The sequence below is a fragment of the Vespa velutina genome, chromosome 6 (assembly GCF_912470025.1).
Source record: "Vespa velutina chromosome 6, iVesVel2.1, whole genome shotgun sequence".
In the NCBI taxonomy this organism is placed as follows: Eukaryota; Metazoa; Arthropoda; class Insecta; order Hymenoptera; family Vespidae; genus Vespa; species Vespa velutina.
In genome coordinates, this window is record NC_062193.1 from 2,385,271 (window position 1) to 2,404,798 (window position 19,528).

At 35.2% G+C, this 19,528-nt stretch overlaps 1 protein-coding gene and 1 non-coding gene across 11 annotated transcripts in view; one reads left to right on the forward strand and one right to left on the reverse strand.

Moving 5' to 3' along the window:
- Positions 1–9,975: 9,975 nt before the first annotated feature.
- On the reverse strand, positions 9,976–10,047 carry Trnam-cau. The gene has a single exon. It is a non-coding gene; the product is annotated as a tRNA-Met (tRNA).
- Positions 10,048–18,203: 8,156 nt separating this feature from the next.
- LOC124949875 (uncharacterized protein CG43427) overlaps positions 18,204–19,528 on the forward strand; it is a 90,650-nt gene continuing 89,325 nt past the window's right edge. For 4 of the 10 annotated variants that reach the window (XM_047495650.1, XM_047495646.1, XM_047495651.1 and 1 more), the window contains exons 1-2: positions 18,204–18,328; positions 18,481–18,835. The gene's annotated coding sequence lies outside the window, so the exon portion shown is untranslated. Of the gene's footprint in view, positions 18,329–18,480; positions 18,836–19,528 lie in introns of those variants that run through there. The other 6 variants (XM_047495653.1, XM_047495652.1, XM_047495655.1 and 3 more) reach the window with 3 other exon arrangements.

Here is a 19,528-nt window from a genome sequence, read left to right on the forward strand (position 1 = left end):
ATTATCTCACAAATTGAACGGCACGTCGGAATAATTACCGTTGAACGATTCGACCCTTGTACTCTAACGTCGCTTTGAAGAATCTCGTAACCCTTCCCACAGTTAGATGAACACGATTGCAAGCGTGTGATTTCGTTCGAAGTAACCAAAGATGGTTGGTAATCGTTAATCGATTAAATATTAATTTAATTATTACATTTCAAAAAAGATCATCCATGTGCAATTATCAGTTTGCAATTGTACTACTTAATCGTGGCAATCACAGAAATCAAAAGCAATAAATTTTCTTCGTAGATTGAAACGTAAGAAACAGTAAAGACTCATGCATAACTCGTGATTGCTGAATCAATCGTGTACCAATCGCGTGTTCGTAATACGATCAGAATTCGAGAGTATAACGACTCTATTCTTGACCGTCTTGAAAATTTATTTCCTTTCCTAAGATCGCCATCGGCTTTTCGTTGTACTTATACATATATGTATATGCATATAACAACACACCAGTTCCTATCTACTATCTCTTCATAACGATAAATCCTTTCAACTAAAGACAGAGAAGAGGAGATATGAGTATGAAAGAGAGAAAGAGAGAGAGAGAGAGAGAGAGACAGAGTGAGGGAAAGAAAGAGAAAGAGAGAAGGAAGTAGGTACTGTAATCGATACCTCGCGACATAGAGGAAGACAGAGGAGTAGAAATCGTACGGAGAGTGCGCAAGTATTGAACGATCCGAGAGGAAAAATAGTAGATATATAATAGAAGTAATCTTAATTATGTTAATCGGATTCATAAAGTAGATTTCTAAAAAGATATTCTCTTAGATTAGAGAAAAAAGAAATCGATATACTTTGTCCTTAAAAAGATCAAATTTTTTTCTGAACCTAGACACCTGAACATTCAAAATGAAATAGACTGGAACTTGGATTATTCAGTAATGATAGATTCGAAAGCTATCTCTTCTTACGAGTTAGTATTAGAAAGCATCTTAAATATAGATTAACCAAATGAAATATATTTAGTAATTCTTACGTATCGTTTCGTGAGAGAAATCATGATATTTTGAATGAGAATTAAAGGGAATAAAAAGATATCGATTGTCATAAGCAATCGTATAAAAATTTTTCTTTGACAGATCCAAAAAAAAAAAAGAAACTAAAATTCAGGTAAATACATTGTCTCCACCGAAGAATTGATTTATAAGCATAAAGATTAAAACGACGAGAACTAACGAAAATAGCCGGGACTCTTCTCTGACGTTCTATCCTAAGCGATACGAATTACGACAAATTCGTATATCACGTTGATGCATAACATCATTCCATCATTGCACTGCTCTGCAGAAAATAAAGCTTAAGTAACTCCTCGTGAATCCATCGGATCATCGGCTGCATTGCAGATTTCAACGTTGGTATTACACCTAACTGTGGTCTGCTAATCTCTTGGTCCATGTTTTCGTCGTGGTGGCGAATCACTCCCATCAGGAGGTAAGCGTGGTCCAGGTGCGCGGAGAAAAATGATTACCAGACCGTCGTACACCGACGCCAAGAGGCTCGTCCCTGAGAAAGAAAGAAAGAGAGAGAGACAGAGAGACTAAGATAGTTTCTCTCTATCTCTTTCTCTCTTTCTCTCTTTCTCTCTTTCTCTTTCTCTCTTTCTCTCTCTCTCTCTCTCTCTCTCTCTCTCTCTCTCTCTCTTTCTCTCTTACTCACTTGGCACAAACCAAGGCGGATGCTGCAGGGACGCGAGATTCTTGGCAACCAAACGGTTGTCTCTCTAAGTTCGTACCACCATAAGGATCGCGGTCGTCGGATGTTTATATTCGTGATAGTGCCTCTCTCTGTCCCCAAATAACCGGCGGACCTATGGCGACCGATTCTCGTGGACGCTTCGTGCTACGATGCATCGGCCAACTCCAAATAGCGACTCTCTCTCTCTCTCTCTCTCTCTCTCTCTGTCTTTCTCTCTCTCTCTCTCTCTCTCTTTCTCTCTCTCTCTCTGTCTCTCTCTCTCTCTCTCTCTCTCTCTCTCTCACTCACTCACTCTTTCTCGCCCTCTCGTTGAGAGGAAAGAAATATCGTCACGATCCACGGTAATTTGTGTCCCATCCGCTGTGGTACAAATTAACCCTAATAGCGTCCAATGTCGAAAATTTCATTTAGTTTGCTTGTATAACTAAAAATATCGATTCTCCGTTCGATCATCGAGTTTAAAGAGATTGATAAAGAGAGAGAGTGAGAGAGAGAGAGAGAGAGAAAGAGAGAAAAAGAAAAAGAGAGAGAAAATCATCATGATAAATTAGAATTTGTATTATTCCAACGTCATCTTTGGTTAATCCGTTGTTCGACGAATCCTCAGAAGATGAAAACTTTAGAGAAGGAGAAATCCAAGCAAATCTCTCCTCATAGAAAATAGAAGAAGTACTCTGCGCTGAGGAATCTTGGCGCCACCGATCTCACTTACGATGCTCGATTTTTCCTGCGTACTTGTCGGCCGTTATGCAATGTCGCGGAGGACGATCGTTATTTCGGGCAGCCCTTTGCCGAGCCGAGTCCGAAGACGCTTATAACTCGCTGGAGAGCCATGTATCTTCTCTTGGTAGAGACACCAAACGTGTTCGATTGCATAATGTCTTCTTTGAGCGGACCGACCGACGACTCGATTCCAACAGATAACGCACGAGTTAATTAATTCGATAGCGCGAGTGGTGCGTCCTTTCTCTTCTATCATTCCGTTAAGAAGAGACTACAAAATTTGCTCTACGAATCTACTAATCCTTTCACGTTATTCGGTATTTAAATTATTTTAAAACTTTATACAGAATTAACGTTATGTTTAGATATTTGTTTTATTGAAATAATTTCATGTATAATATTTCTTTCTTTCTATTGTTTTTTTTTTTTTTTGCAAGAATGGTATATCACGAACGAACTAACATAAATATACTTGTTAAAGATTTTTATTGAAATATACGTTATACTTAATTTGATTAAAATTAAAATTAGTTTCAATATTATTTTATCATGATATAGTTCGGGAGGAGTGTTCTTAACGAAAAATGATTTTAAGGGATATCTTTTTTGATTCTAATTTTTTATTTGTTTTTATTTTTTTTATTTTTTTGCATCATAGAAAATTAAAAAAAAAAAGAAAAGGAAAATTAAAGAATGTTCGAAATTTATTATACAATTGCAAGTTCATTTCGAATTAAATTTCGATTGAGTATGTGTTTACATACTCGATATAAGACTTTGTACTCGGTTTTATTCATTCTAGGGTAAAGTTCGTGTTCGTGACACGCCTATCCAATATCGTTTGCCACGATATTCGCGCCGTAATTATTCTACAAGAAGGGGCACGCTTCAATGCACGCGAACAATGCACGCACGCGTAAAAGCATCCTGAAATTTATGGACCGCCGACGATTCTTCTCTCCCTGGCCATCTCCCGTAAACGATTTACATTTTTTTCTTCCATTATCCTTTCCACGCTTTCCTCCTAAATTCTATTTGAATTCGACTAACCATAACGACTCTAACATTTTATAGTATGTCTAAATTATGCGCATAAAATTAATTTAACCCTATGTGATCTAATTTTACTTTTTACTCTTTTTTTCTTTTCTTTTTTTCTTTTTTTCATTACTAAAAAATAAAATTAGTATTACGATGTATTCGATAGGTACAACTTGTATTTAATTTTCGATATGAATTAAGAGAATTAATTTTATGATCAAAAAAGAAAAGAAGAAATGAAATAAAATTCAAGATATGCGATTTCAAAGTTACATGACGTTATAGATAGTTCAAGCGATCAGTATCATTTTGTAGAACACGAGTATATTTAAAAATTTGCATATTTGCATTAACAATGTACCATCAATCAAAATGTTACATACATACATATGATTAAAAATATAATAATAATAAAAATAATAATAATAAAAAAAAAGAAAGAAAAACGCTAAATAGATCACCATTAAATTAACTAACCTTAACGACTAATCAACGGATAGGATATGTATTTACCTGTACACATAGAAGTGTCTCAAAGAAACGTCGATCATTTTCTCTCATTACAGAAATCGACCTCGTAAATCGAGGATGACCTAAGTGGATATTCCCAGGTCGGTCTGCGTCCTTCGTAGAAGTTCTAATCACCGAAATGACACGCTCGACGAGGAAGAGTTAAACGTATGTGAAAAAAGCTGCGTTCGCATTCCGCTTCGTTCTTATTCGCTCGACAATAACGTCGTCGTCGTCTTCTCGATAGAAAGAAAAGGAAGAAAGAGAGATCAAGCAAACTTCGTCTCTTCACGATCTTGTCTTCTAACGGTCATAATGCTTGACCGTTAAGACGAGCGTATTAAACGCAAGTTTTTCATCGCATCAAATTCAACGATGACGACGACGGCGACGACGACGTTGACGACGTTCAACAAACGCGTTTCTCTTATTCTGGCTATCCTTTAATAGCAAAGTATAGTCCTTTCTTAAATACATCGTCTTATGATTTATTATCGCCGACGACGAGTGGCTCTTCTCTCGATAACTTCTTTAGCCACGACGTTAGAGTTAGAGACACGCATTAGAGAGTTTCGTTCTTGGTGAATTCGACGTTGCGTATCGGCACTGAAGAGAAAGAGAGACAGAGACAGAGACAGATAGATAGATAGATAGATAGAAAGGGAGAGAGAGAGAGAGAGAGAGAGAGAGAGAGAGAGAGAAGGAACGAGAACGGATTCGGAACCGAGTGCGAGTCGTGGACCAGTTCCAAAGTAAAGCCAGGCGGCATTCATCACGTTTGGATTATTCGCCTGGGATTTCGCATCTCGGCTCGTCTTTGCGCTAAATTTATATGCTAGCCATCGTTATATGTAACGTCCAGCCTCTCCCCCTCTTTCTTTCTCTTTCTATCTATCTATTTATCTATCTATCTATCTCTTTTTCTTTTTAGTTCATTAACGTACATCATCGATGGTAAGAATTAAACGAGTTTATAGATCAGGTACTTATCTCTTTCTTTCACTGTCTCTCTCTCTCTTTTTCTCTCTCTCTCTCTCTTTTTTTCTCTGTCTGTTTTTTTTTTCTTTCTTTCTATTTTTCCGCAAAATTTCTTTTGAAGTAACTCGTCCTCCTGGTCGGATCAGTGGCAGAGCAGGCACGCGCAAAGTAAACTTATACCTCTAACGGTCGCTTAACCGTTTCATCGAACCGTTCTTCCGCGTATGAAATGGATTCCGAGGGATCGAGAAGAGAAGAGAAAATAGATGATCAGAAATCATGGTCGTGCCACGAGTAACCTTGCAACAGGAAGCCAGAGGCTGTTCAGTATCACGGAACGTCTTCGGTTGCCGATCAACCGCAAATCTCTTTCTCTGATGCTTATTTCCATCTAACTCTATCTCCCTTTGTGGATATTAGTTGACGCCTCTATAACGTCCAGACAAATAAAATGTTTGAGTTTCGCGCGACCACGTGGTAGGTAATTTGAAGAGATACTCGAGATATATCTACACACACACACACACAAATATATATATATATATATATATATATATATATATATATATATATATGGAATAAAGAGGGAAAGAGAGAAAGAAAAGAAGAGAAAGGTGATGCTGTTCACGGAAGAGGTGGGACTTTATCATTTGCGGTTGCATTATTTTCTCTCTCTCTCTCTCTCTCTCTTTCGTTATAACTAATTTAGATTTATTTATTACATATTTCTTTTCCTTTTTATTCATACAGTTTTTTTTATAGAATTTTAAGATTCGCTTCGATGATTATGAAAATGATCTAAGTCGAAAATATATGATTTTTTAATTTTTCTTTAATCATCTTTCTATAATTTATTGTATATCGTTGAAATTAATAAAAAGAATATTAACTTCTTCGTTAAAGTAAATCGATAACAGTCATTTCTTTTCTATCGTAAATTATGCTTATTTTTTATCGAAACGCATCTTATGCAACCCTATCGTATTAATCCAGGAACGAACCGAAATGCCACGAAGAAGGCGCTCCAACTTCATATGTATGTATTTATGTATGTATATACCTACATACATATGTATATTCTCTAGAGGTAATCTGGAAGGGGGAAAAATCGCGAGAGAATCAAATACTTGCGTAATTCAACACGAATGAACGCGGGCTGGGATTTATGTAATATTTATCCGACAGTCATGGATAAATTTCCATGAATAGATCTTTACGAAACGATGTCTCGAGTAAATCGATTGCATCGCGTATAAACTCGGAAAACGGCGTATCGGGAATGCGTTTTACTTGTCAATTGCAAGATTATTGCATATAAAATAAGAAAGTCGATATATTATAAAAAGTACATATTCTTTAACGCAATTCAAATATATCGATGATGTAATATCATATATTTAAATATTATGTAGAATTATTGAAATAAATAGATTTGCTTTAGATGGCAAGTCTTTAAAAATGTAACTTAATAAAAAATATATAAAATTTGGATTTCTTACTTAATTAATGTTACATCGGTTTACATTATAAAGAACTTATATATATATATATATGTGTGTGTATGTGTGTGTATATAATTTATGCCACTTTTATAAATAGAAATATTAATAGAGATATATTTATATTACTTTCAAATTCAACATTTTAATCTTAATTGATTCACATGGTATATGATTTCAAAGTTAATTTACATATTATAAAAACGAAGATCGTTAAAATGTAAAACAAAAAGCTGCGAAAATCCTCTGACTTCTCTTATCATGTTTATTATCAAGTAAATCCCACGTTTAACCTAAATTTATAAGTAGAAAAGATACTTCATCTGAAATTTTTTTTTTCTCAATCGATAACGATGAATGGAAAATTTCCTGTCAATATCGCGAGATGTGAGTAATCTCTTCCGTATTTTAACGCTTCGGTGCATTAAGACGGCCTTTTAAATCACCACTATACATACATACTATATATATAAAGTGTCACATAGAAAAGTATCCACCAGGATTATCAGATGAAATTTAGTGATTTTTTCGAAAAACACCGGAACAGGTCAATTTTGTTTTCGAGTAGGACAGATCCTTATCATAAATTCACTCCCTTTGAGCTAACCTCGTAAAGAATCTGACAATACTCTCAGAAATGTTAAACGGTAACAGGAATCAAATGATACATCATTTGAAAGAGCTTTTAATTTTATTTATTTATAGTACTATTATTTTAAATTTCGAGTTTAATTACTTTTCTATTTCTAAGAGATTTTTGTGCAAGTTATTATCCCTAAACTGGGTGAATTAATTCATGGACCTGTCCTCATCGAAGCAAAAATTGAGCCGTTTCGATGTTTTTTCGAAAAAATCATTAAATGTTGTAATAATCTTGTCGGACATTTTTCGTTGGGACACTCTGTATATATTTATATACATATGTATATGTATACGAATGAAATAAAAACGAAGAAAATGCATTTAACGCGTGTATTCAGGCACGTTACTACAGAGGCTGCTGTTCATTGCGGTGGACAAGAGACACGGATACTCCGGAGAAATACGCGATACCGTAGCTTCCCGATATTCTCAAATTTCTACGAGCAAGAGACAGTTATCCACAGACCGTTCATCTACCGATTCGATACCGTACGAGATTCCATCGAAAATTTCTGAACCAATAAAAACTCTACTGGTAAAGCCCCATATCGATTTTTATTAAAATTTATTTATTAATTTTTATTGATATTAATAAATCATAAGTAAAATTTCATAACGTAGAAATTTTACTTTGATCAATCTAGGAAAATTAATTTCTATCAAATTTTCATGTAACATCGACTTTTTCTTCTCATTCGTTCTTTTTATTGTTTTTTTAAAATAATATATCGCAATGAAATGTTATAAAAATGTTTATCATTGTTAAAGAAAAAGTGATTAATTAAAATAATTCATTTTCGATCATTTAACGTCTACTTCATTTTTTGATAACATATATCTACATATTCGTTCTATGTTTGACTTATCATACATCATATTTTTTATTGTTTTTCTTTTTTTTTTTTTTTTTTTTTTTTTTATGAAAGAAGATACCTTTGGTCTCTAAAATTCGACCGGAAGATCGACCGATGATACAGATAGTATCGAAAAAGGAAAAAAACGAAGGAATCGATGAGATTTTAGCAAAATGGAACGTCCACAAATCTAAAAAATAAAAAAAATACCTTGTCCCTTGAGTATATTTTTTGTGATTATTATTAGAAATATCTGTGTAAATTATTAAAAGTGAAGATACTTCGTTCAAAAAAAAATGTGGATGTTATTTTTCTATTTTCTTTTTTACGAATATGATTTGATCTTCTTGTTAATTTTTAATGCCAATCTATTTAAAACTTCAAGAATTTACAATTTTTTATTCTTTTTTTTTAACTCGTCATATGATGAAAGCAAGCAAACGCGTGCGAGTCTCTTAACGGTAACAACGAGCCACGCGACGCGCGACCCGAACGGATCCGTTCTTTCGAAGGCGAAACTTGCGTTCGAACTGACGAACGACCAAACTCGAATACGACGTGTCCGTATTAAGTAATGTTGACCTTAGGGTCGTGCCTTTGAATCGTTATCCTTCATAAAGAATCTTCCTTCAAGAAATATGAAAGTAGCATAAGTTGAAAGTCCGATTACTTATTTCGTATATTTGAACATTATGAAAATGTAATGCAATTAAAAATGAAATATATAAATTAGATCACATTCATGATTTTCTATTCGTTTAATGATTAATAGAAAATGTAGAAAAAGTTTGAAATTTCATTTTATGATTAATAAAAAACGTAGAAAAAATCTAATTATTTATTTTGTTTATTAAATTGATCTACATTAAAATAATATAATACAATTAAAAAGAAATATACGAATTAGATCACATTCATAATTTTCAATTCATTCAATGATAATAGAATATGTAGGAATATGTCTGATTATTTATTTTGTTTATTAGATCGACCTACATTATAATAATATAATACAATTAAAGAGAAATATATGAATTAGATCACATTCATAATTTTCAATTGTTTCTATAATAATAGAAAACATAGAAAAAGTCTGTTTATTTATTTTATTTATTAGATCTATTTACATTATAATAATATAATACAATTAAACAGAAATGTACAATTAGAAATATATATAAATTACATGTAAAAAAAGAAAAAGAAAGAAACAAATGATTACTTCTTTACAATCCACTTTATCCTGTTTAAATATTACAAAATATAAATTTAATACAATATTAATATTTTATATATCTGGTAAATATTTTTTAAATCACTTTCATTATACGAATAAAAAAAGCAAAGATCTTTTTACGGTACACAAAAGTCGGAAATAATTTCTGGTGAATTTATTACAAAGACTCGATAACAAATTTATGCGTGTATTGGTGCCTGCGTGCGTGCGTGCGTACGTGTGTGTGTATGTGTGTATGTATGTGTGTGTAAAGAACTCTTACATTTCTCGCCACTCGAACTCTTTTTCGACGTATATTAAAGCGGCGCTCCTCTCGGAGAGGAGGCCGCGACACCCATCCATGAATTTATGCTCGTGAACTCCGGTGAACTTCCGAACCCGTTGTCTCGTCTCCTTCTTCGAGGACAATGACGAAGGAATGGCGGCATCCATCGCAGCATGCGTGTCGTTGCCCACGAATACGACCGTATCTCATTCGGTACTCTTACGGGACTTTAGGGTGGTCCGCCCGTTCCTCGTTTCTTGTATTGCAAATTACACTTCCGCGACTTAAAAACCCTTGGTCGTTTTCGAAAGGATGACTTCGAACGAATGGAACGCAGTCTTGTTTCCTTTACGAACAAGAAAGAGAAACATAAATCGTAATGCGTCTTTACGATCGTTAAAATTAAACTACGGGATACAACTGCATTCAGTATGGTTCGTTTTCTCCTAAAAAAAAAAAAAAGAAAAAAAAACATATTTGTAGCAGAGCGTGGTTTCGATCCACGGACCTCTGGGTTATGGGCCCAGCACGCTTCCACTGCGCCACTCTGCTATTGTTGAAGGGCTTCTCAGTTTGAAGAAAACTGAGCACACTTTTCTTATATTATATTATATATATGTGTATAATATTTCCTGTATATGATAATAATGATTATACACATAGAATTCTCTCTCTCACTTTATAAAAATATTATTCAGGCAAAATTATAAATAATTACACATTTATTATATTATCGATGATAATAATACTACTATGACATATACCATGATATATATACATATATATATATATATATATATATATATATACATATATATATATATATATATATATATATTATAATAAGAAAAACTTTTAAATGATATAAATAATATAAAAAAAATAAACTTTCTAATCGCTTCCGTTCTAATTAATTTGCATGAGTAAATATCAAACTACATACCTTATATTCATATACAAACATTTAAATGTATACACTTTATCCTTCAACTCTTACAATCCATTGTTTGTAATTCCTTTTCTAAACGTAGTTAGATTTATGTGCTATTTGAAAAATTTATTAACGAGAGATAAAGAAAAAGAGAAAAAGAGAAGGAAAGAGAGATAGAGAGAGAGAGAGAGAGAGAGAGAGAGAGAGAGAGAGGGAGAGAGAGGCAGAGAGAAAGAGAGAGATGCAGAGAGAAAAAGAGAGATACGAACTCTTTGCACGAAGGCAAATAAGGATCTCGTGCGATCCAGGTGCGCTCCTTTTTAAGATCCGCGATCTTAAAGCAGTCTCTCGCCCTTATCCTCGTCCCCATCCCTCGTCTCTCTTCCACCTCCTCTTTCTCCTTCTTCTCCTCTTTTTTCTTTTTACAAGAGCCTTTCTCGTGCTCTCAGTCTCCCGCACACTCGATGCACTTCGTCGTGGCACGTGCTCGTTCTCTCGTGGTCCAGCGCGTTACGCGACCTCTCCGAGAAGAGACCGAGGGCGTACGACCTATTATAGCATGCTTACGTACGCATACTCACACATACACACATACACATTTATATACACAGATATAGTTGAAGAAAGGTGGGCGAGTTTTCGCGAAGTCGTTACTCGCGCAAACGCTTTAAGAGGCGGCTTTTAACAAAGCGAAGCTTGCCTTCGGTTTAGCTCTCGCTTCGGTGACCAACACCCTCTCTTTCTCTCTCTCTCTATCTCTCTCTTTCTCTTTCTCTCTCTCTCTCTCTATCTATCTTTCTATCTATCTGTCTATCTATCTATCTTTCTCTCTTTCACTCTCTTATTCGTCTTTCGCTTCCTCCTGACGTCTGACTAAGCGTTCTATTTCAAAACACCCTCTGAGGCTGAGTAATCCTTACTTGCGCGAGTAGTCACGTGGATCCTCATACACCGAGGTGTCCGCGAGGATATCCCGGAAATTGAAACTGAAATGACCAAGACGGTATCTTCTCATATAAAATAACACGTAATCTGTCTAATATACAAATATGTATATGTATCTAGATAGACGTTAAATGTTTATTATAATTATTGTAATACTGTTAATGAGATAGAACATTCTTTTTAGAAAATTCTATTACTTTCTCAGTTTTAATATATCGTTCTTAAGTAGATCGATTTATCGCGTTTGTTATAAATAACAGACGTATCTATATCGGAAATAAACAATATGAGATTTTTTACATGATGCAAATTGTAAAAAAAGTAAAAACAAAAATAGAAGTTTATTTGTCTGTAACGCATCAGTTTGATTATGTAACAAATAAAGATATAACAGATTATTTTTATCTCGTTTATTTTCATTTTTATTTTTATTTTTTCAAGTTTTCTTTTTTTTTTTTTATTTTTATCAAACTTATTTTCATGAAAAATAAAGTAAAATAAAATAAAATAAAATAGAAATTTCTTTTGAACGACCTTGGTTGCTTATGTCGAGCTTAGATCGTCGTAGATGCATGGAAACGTTATTGGATCGTGGAAATAGCTTTCTTACTTACTATCCTCTGTAAGACTAGGCGATATCTTGGTGCAACATAGAGCATTAAATCAAAGTGCATACTCGTGTATAGGTGGTGCGTAGAGAGACCGTACTCGGCGAGCTCGATTCGACGGTGCACTTAACAAGTCGCCCACGTGGCCCGCATCGATCGCGCGACACCGATCCATGAGGAGGCTGTGTGCATGCTTGTAAACGCAAGTCGAAGTGCATTAGAAGAGAACGGTATGCACGTCTACCTTTCTGTCCTCTCTTTTTCTTTTTCTTTTTTCCACTTCTTCTTCTCTTTTCTTCTCTTCTCTTCTCCTCTTTTCTCTTTTTCTTTTCTTTTCTTTTCTCTTCTCTTCTCTTCTCTTCTCTTCTCTTCTCTTCTCCTCTCTTTTTTTCTCTTCTCTTCTCTTCTCTTCTCGTCTTCTTTTTCTTCTCGCACCTTTAATGTCGATAGATGTGTTCTCGGATGACGAAAAAAGAAAAGAGCTCTAACGATACCAAATCGAGTAAAGACACGATGTATGTAAGTAGTACGTGTTTGTACAACGCTTTACAACGTTCTCTTAATATTTTGAACAAATAAAATAGAAAGAAATTGTATAGAATTTTTTCGTATCTATGAAAGATTAAAAGGATCGATAAGGATTTTGACATAATATTAAGGAACAAGTAATGTTATTCAATTATTAATTTTCCTTTTTTCATTTTTTATTTATTTATCGTAATTATTGACACGCTATTATAACAATTGATTACGTATTTATTAATAATTAATCAAATATTTCGCCCATATCTTTGACTTGAATTCGTAATCGCACGTTACATCAGTTATTATAGTAATTTAAATTAAATATATTTGTCTATAATTAATTAATTACTTAATTAATCATTAAAAATTTTCATATTTTTTACTTGAAATCATTTTTATAATCAGACAAATCATTGAAAAAAGAAACGTATATAAAGAAATATTAAATAATGTAAAATTGAAAAATATCCTCTCTGTGTTTCTCAACAACGATTCCGGAGACATCGGCATGATATTCTCTAGAATCTTACACTATAATCATTTCGGTAAAGCGAGTCTCGCTGATAGCTAGTCATCGTTCAGAGAGCTCCAAGGTACGGTGTATTAAAGTTTCGGTTTCTTTGCAAGGCAAAATTTTCTCACGTCGTCGCCTACGACTAACCTCGGAAGCGACCCATCGTATTCGTTGTTGTCGTCGTCGTCTTTGTCTTCGTCTTCGTCGTCCACGTCGTCTACGTCTTCGTTTTCGTCTTCGTCGTCGTCGTCGTCGTCGTCGTCGTCGTTGTCGTCGTTACGTCACGAAAAGAGCTCTTACCGAAAGGAAACGACTTTCGTCTCGCGGGAGGCACGATTATGCAAAGCATCAGAGGCCTAACGAGATGCAGGAATGTGTTTATAGAATCGCTTTCGTAGACAATGCGACGAGAATCGGGAATCGGCGAAGTTTAACTGGCTAAGGAACACGACTCCATAAGTACTTATATGTATACGTAAGTAAATATGTATATATACTTATGTATATATAAATGTATATGTATATATATATATATACTTATAAGTATATACATATACATTTACATATACATAATATGTTATGTATGTATATATAGGGTGTCACTTTCATTCGGACTTTTCTCTTTTACTCAATGATATACCTACTCAGAGACCCTTTTTTCTCTTTTTCCTCTTTTTTTTTTCGGCGACCTACAAGGCCTCGAACTTCCTGCCATGATTCTTTCGACTCGACCGATAGAAAGTTTGAATTTGTAATCGGCCAGAAGAGATTATTGCCATGCGTGAGACGTAAGAACCACGTCCGCCGAGAATCAGTCGGTCGGCAAAGTGATCGCCATTTATATCGAGCTCCCACTCCTTCGTTAGTCCTTTTTTTTTTCTGAAATTAAAATGCACAGAGGAATCCTCCGAAATGTTTAGAATAACGAATACGTTCACGCGTACATGTACTAATGTATATATGTATATATAAGTATAAGTTTTGTATTGGATACTTACATATGTATATACATAGATATAATCGAAAATTACAAAAGTCTGATACACGTGAACCTTCTCACTTTGTATACATTATTATTTCATTTTATTCGTAATATCCAACTCGTAATATCTAAATATATTCACATAGTAAGTACAGTTAGTTGTCTCGTAGAAACGCAAATAAAGGGCGAGTGTGGCATTTGAAACGGTCCCGCGAAAGTTGTATAACAACGTTCGTTGACTACGCATTCGTTCAACTACTTAATACGATCTAATTGTAAATTTATTTCCCATATACAATAATGGATATTCCAATAAAACCTAGAAAACGATCAAAGTTTTTAGTCGATCCTGTGATTTACAACGAAATAATTAATAATTATCATTTTTCTCTTGTATTATCATTTACAATATGAAAACATTAATGTTATATTTAATGACATAATAAATGTTAATTGTTAATTTATATATTATACGTGATATATATATATATATACACATAAATATGTAGATATATAAATATCGATATACAAGTTAATATTCAATTTGATCGATTTAATCATAGCGATGTATTTCTATCTCTTAGAATGATCATGAATGAAAATAAGGCTTTGTTCTGAACAAATATAACACGAAAACGTTTCCATTCTCTCTCTCTCTCTCTCTCTCTCTCTCTCTCTCTCTTTCTCTCTCTCTTTAAATTCATTACTATACTATTATAAGTATATATCCAACCTTACGCGATCGACTATGCACTCGCAGCTGCATTTCAGTCGCAATTAAAACAATTAGGCTCGGATAAAATATAAAAAGAAATAAAGAAAGAAATTCTAGTAGTTACTTACGTATATACGGGAGGTTGTGCACGACATTCCTGTTTTCTTCCTGTCGTTCCATCAAGCTTCTCGCTAAGAGAAAGAAAGAAAGAAAGAAAGAAAGAAAGAAAGAAAGAAAAAAAAAAGAAATGAGAGAGTAAGAGAAAAAACAAAAAGAAACAGAGTGAGAGAGAGGATACATCTTTTTGTGTCCTTTATTTTCAGTCCTTCCAAGGAAGATTCTGAGACGGGCGTATCGCGTTCCTTCAGGAAGGACAAGGAGGAGCCTGAAACAAAGGGTCCAGATGGTCGTGGAGCCAACCATCTTCCTGGTTGTAATTTAAAGCGAGAAAGAAACTTACAACACAACACGCTCGCTCGCTCGCTCGCACGCACGCACGTTGAGTTTCTCTCATGGATAATTTCGGCCCTCCTCCGGCTATACCGAACACATACATACATACATATATACATAGATACATATATATGTATACACATACAAAACATATACATGTTCATACAACCATAGATGAGTTATATACACCTACACCCAACTCGCCTTTTGCCCTCCATTTTTTCTTCTTCTTCGTCTTCTTTCAGGTTCATCTCAACGAATCCGACCTCCTTCGATATTCTCCCCGACTTTCTGGCTCCTTCGAGGAGAAGAGCTACAAAGACGAATGCTGCTGGCAAGGGTTGCTGCTATTGCTGTTGTTGCTGCTGTTGCTGTTGCTATTGCTGCTTTCACTGCTGATGCATCGAAGTATATTTTCATTCTAGTCTTTCTCTCTTTCTTTCTATCTCCCTTTTCACAGACTCCCCATATCCGAGAAAAAGAAAAAGAAGAAGTTACGGGGCTTTCTACTTTAATGGATATTCTCGGAAGTCGCTTGCTTATCTTTTGCGAAGGCGAGAATAAAGAAAAGGGAAGGTTAATAAACTTGAAAGTTCGTCTAGAATTTCATCTCCATTACTTAGTTAAATACTCTGCAATGATATTTGTTCTAATGTACATACGTACATATATACATACAATATATATATATATCGTATATAGTATATCGTGTGTCTGTTGTATATGTGTGTATATATACACGATCTTGTTTTAGCTCATCCTTTGTCCAAAGCAGAGATATGAAGAATACGAAATCAAAGGTTCCTACATGCAAAAAGAGAATAAGAAGAAGGAGAAGGAAGGAAGGAAGGAAGGAAGCAAGGAGACGAAAAAAAGCGTTCTCGTTTTGCGAAGAAAGATTCAAAGGCGCAGCCGTTGATGATCCGCGGGCAACCCAACAAAGGGCTGAAGGGCTTGCTTGCGCGAGCGTTGGATTATCCGTCCCCTTCGAAAGATAATGATCTCTAGGGGGCTTGGAAGGATCTTGTGAATATATATTAATGCTCCTCCTTTTTTCGTTCGCGTTCGTAATGGTGGGTTTCGTTCGCGAGTTGGGAGGGCGAGAAATAGAAAGAGATAGGGATAGAAAAAGAGAGAGAAAGAGAGAATGAAAGAAAGAGAGAGAAATAGATGGAAAGAAAGGAAAAAAAGAAACAAAAGCTCTGACATTCATCGGAACACGGGAGCCGTCGGTTCCTAACCGTTGCCAGTTCACTGTTGATGCTGTTGATGATGATAATGCTGCTGCTGCTGCTGCTGCTGCTACTGCTGCTGCTGCTCCTGCTGATGCTCCTGCTGTTGCTCGAGTAGCTGCGGAAAAAATTTTTAATTGTTTTGTGGCGAGAGAAATTACAGAAGGTCTCGGCGAAACGACCAAGAAAGACCGACGAGCTGATTTCGTGACAATTTCGGTCGAAATTCCGGAGATTACTGCTTTTCTTAACGACCAACGTTTACTTACTTTCGGACCAAATTATCCATTACGAATCGAAATGCTTCGAGTTTTCTTTTTTGTTGTTTTTTCTTTTTCTTTTTTTGTCGTACGAATAACGATCTTTAAAAGAATGAGAATAATATATGTGATATGTGACTTTTCGAAAGGAGAAAAAAATGTTAAGTTGAATGAGAAAATTTTATTACTTAAGAACTTACATATGTATATATTACATTACATCTGAAATCATTTTGTTTATATCAATATCGCAACGAATTTTCTTCGTAATTTGATTGCAATAATTTCGTATTTATTTACACGTTTAAAATGATTTTCGTTCATTATCCGTCATCAACGTCGATCGAAAAGACGGACAAAGGATTATCTCTTTTCTCTTTTTCTTTCTTTCTCTCTCTCTCTCTCTCTCTCTCTCTCTCTTTCTAAAAATGTCTGTCGGTAACACCCTAGCTCGTTAAAAGCGCGTTCGTGACATGGCACAGGATTCGGTTTTCAAAATATTTATTTCTAGTTGCTTGAACAACGACGAGAATGGATCTTTATGGGGTGATGTTTAACGACAGTTATATATTCGAAGAACGAAATGTAACTTTTCTCGTTGAACGATTCACCTTTCTTTCTTCTCCTTTCATAAGTCGAAAAGAAGGCAGACATATTTACAATGATTGGTATCGATACCACTACCACCACCACGGCCATCACCACCATCATCGATAATAATCGATACCCCGGAGGATCTCGCGAACGTCTCGACCTTGGCTCTTCTTCGTTCTCTTCCAGACGGCATTTAATCTAGAAGCAACGCGCGCGGCTCGTCTGCTCTATTATTAGTAGAACACAGAGAAGTATCGTTTTATCTTGCTACCGGTTTCTTATGCGGCACCGTTCGAAGACTTTCCGGCAAAGTTATTGACTAGAGACTAGATAGTTTGTATCGTCTGATGGATGGAAGGTTTAATTTAAAGGTTAGATGGAATTCGTTGAAAGGAGAAGGCTCGATCGATAAAAAAGATGAAGGGAAAAGGAATGAAAAGAAAAAAAAAAAATAAAGATCGATCATACTTCATCGTTGATTACGATAAATTACAATTCTCTTTTTGTTTTTTTTTTCTTACAAGACTTATTACATAGGGTAAAGAAATAAAGAAAGGTGGATAAAGAAAAAGAACAAAAAAATAAGTGCACACAACACACATACGCATATATACACATATTAGCCTCCGAAAAGTAAGGTCGCAGAAGCGAGAGCATACTTTCTGAAGGAATCCCATCGCTTCTTTGGCTACGGACACGATGAAATAAACAGAGAAAACGCTCTTTGCTTCGGCCTCGACCCGAGCAAAGTCGACAACGTCGAGGTTGTCGAGCTTCGCACCGCTCCCCTCTCTTTCCCTCTAACCGTAGCTCACCGTTTGGAGTGTTTCGCCGTCGGTGGGGATTCGAGCGTGCTCGGTGGCGCTCGAGAATTGACGGAGACGGCCGAGTAACGACGGATCAAACCGAACGCGTGAGATTAGTGCCGAACGTGAGAGGAACGACGCAGCTCCCCTCAGTTCCATCACGGCAAGCCGGGACGATAGGTCGTCGTTGCGTTTTCGTCTCCGTTTTTGCCTCTTCCATCATTCTCTGTTTCTCTCCTCTATCTACTACAATCTCACGCTATTTCTAGTTGGTGTCTGCTTGTCTCATATAATTTTATATATATATATATATTTATCTGTCTAGCTTTCTTTCTTTCTCTACCTATTTCTTTCTTTCTCTTTTTTCTTTCTCTCTTTTTCTCTTTTTTCTTTCATTTGTCTTCTCTTTTCCTCTCGCAGAAAAAGAAGAATCTTCGTTCACAAAGTAATTCAAATATATATATATATGTATATATATGTGTACATATATATACGTATTATTTCTCGAGTGTCCGTTATAGCTCTCGTGTGAATATAATATAAAAACCGACGGTCGGCGAGCTCTGGAAAGTGCTCAAGAGAGAATCTCTTCACACTGTCGTAAGATAGAGACACCCAAGAAGAACACTACTCACGGTGGCGTATCATTTTCGGTGAACGACGTCTTGAGGCCTGTCTTCGTCTTCTTCTACTCGACAATTCTTTTGAATTTCTTCGAGCTGCTGACCTCTGGATTACGCGACGTCCCGTGCCGAAGGAAGCTTCATATTACGAGGTGAGAGATTTATTTTTCTTCGAATTTAACGAATAAATGAGAGAAACGAGAGAAAGATAAAAAACAAAAAAAAAACGGAAATCGTCTTCCATGCTGGGTAATTTACGGTGACATCTTGAAATTTAAATTCTTCGTAAGAGGTTAGGTTAGGTTAGGTATAAGATCTATCAATTGTTTTTCATTACGTATAAACATAATACAATAGAAATATTTTTTTTTAATCATCCTCGATTGTATCACGCGTACATATGTAATGCATAAGAAAATAATAAAATAATGTAATACAATGGTGATACTTTCAAAAAGATGTAAATTTAAGAAATTCGATCGTTCGAATGAAAATGCTTTTGGTCCTATCTGAAAATAGAACACCGTCTTTTTAAGTAGAAACATAGAAACAAGAAAAACTTCATAAAATGTATAAAACTGCTGTGAAATATTATCGAATAGTGTCTTTCGTCGAAGATTTTGTCGTAAGAACGACGATAGGAATAGAGTATACATATGGTATGTAGGTTTAAATCATATAACGCCAGACTGAAAGAGAGAGAGAGAGAGAGAGAGAGAGAGAGAGAGAGAGAGAGAGAGAGAGAGAGAGAGAGAGAGAGAGAGAGAGAGAGAGAGAGAGAGGATACTTACTCGAGTATAGTAACGTAAATAGACAGATATATGTTCTTTTTCTCTTTCATTCCG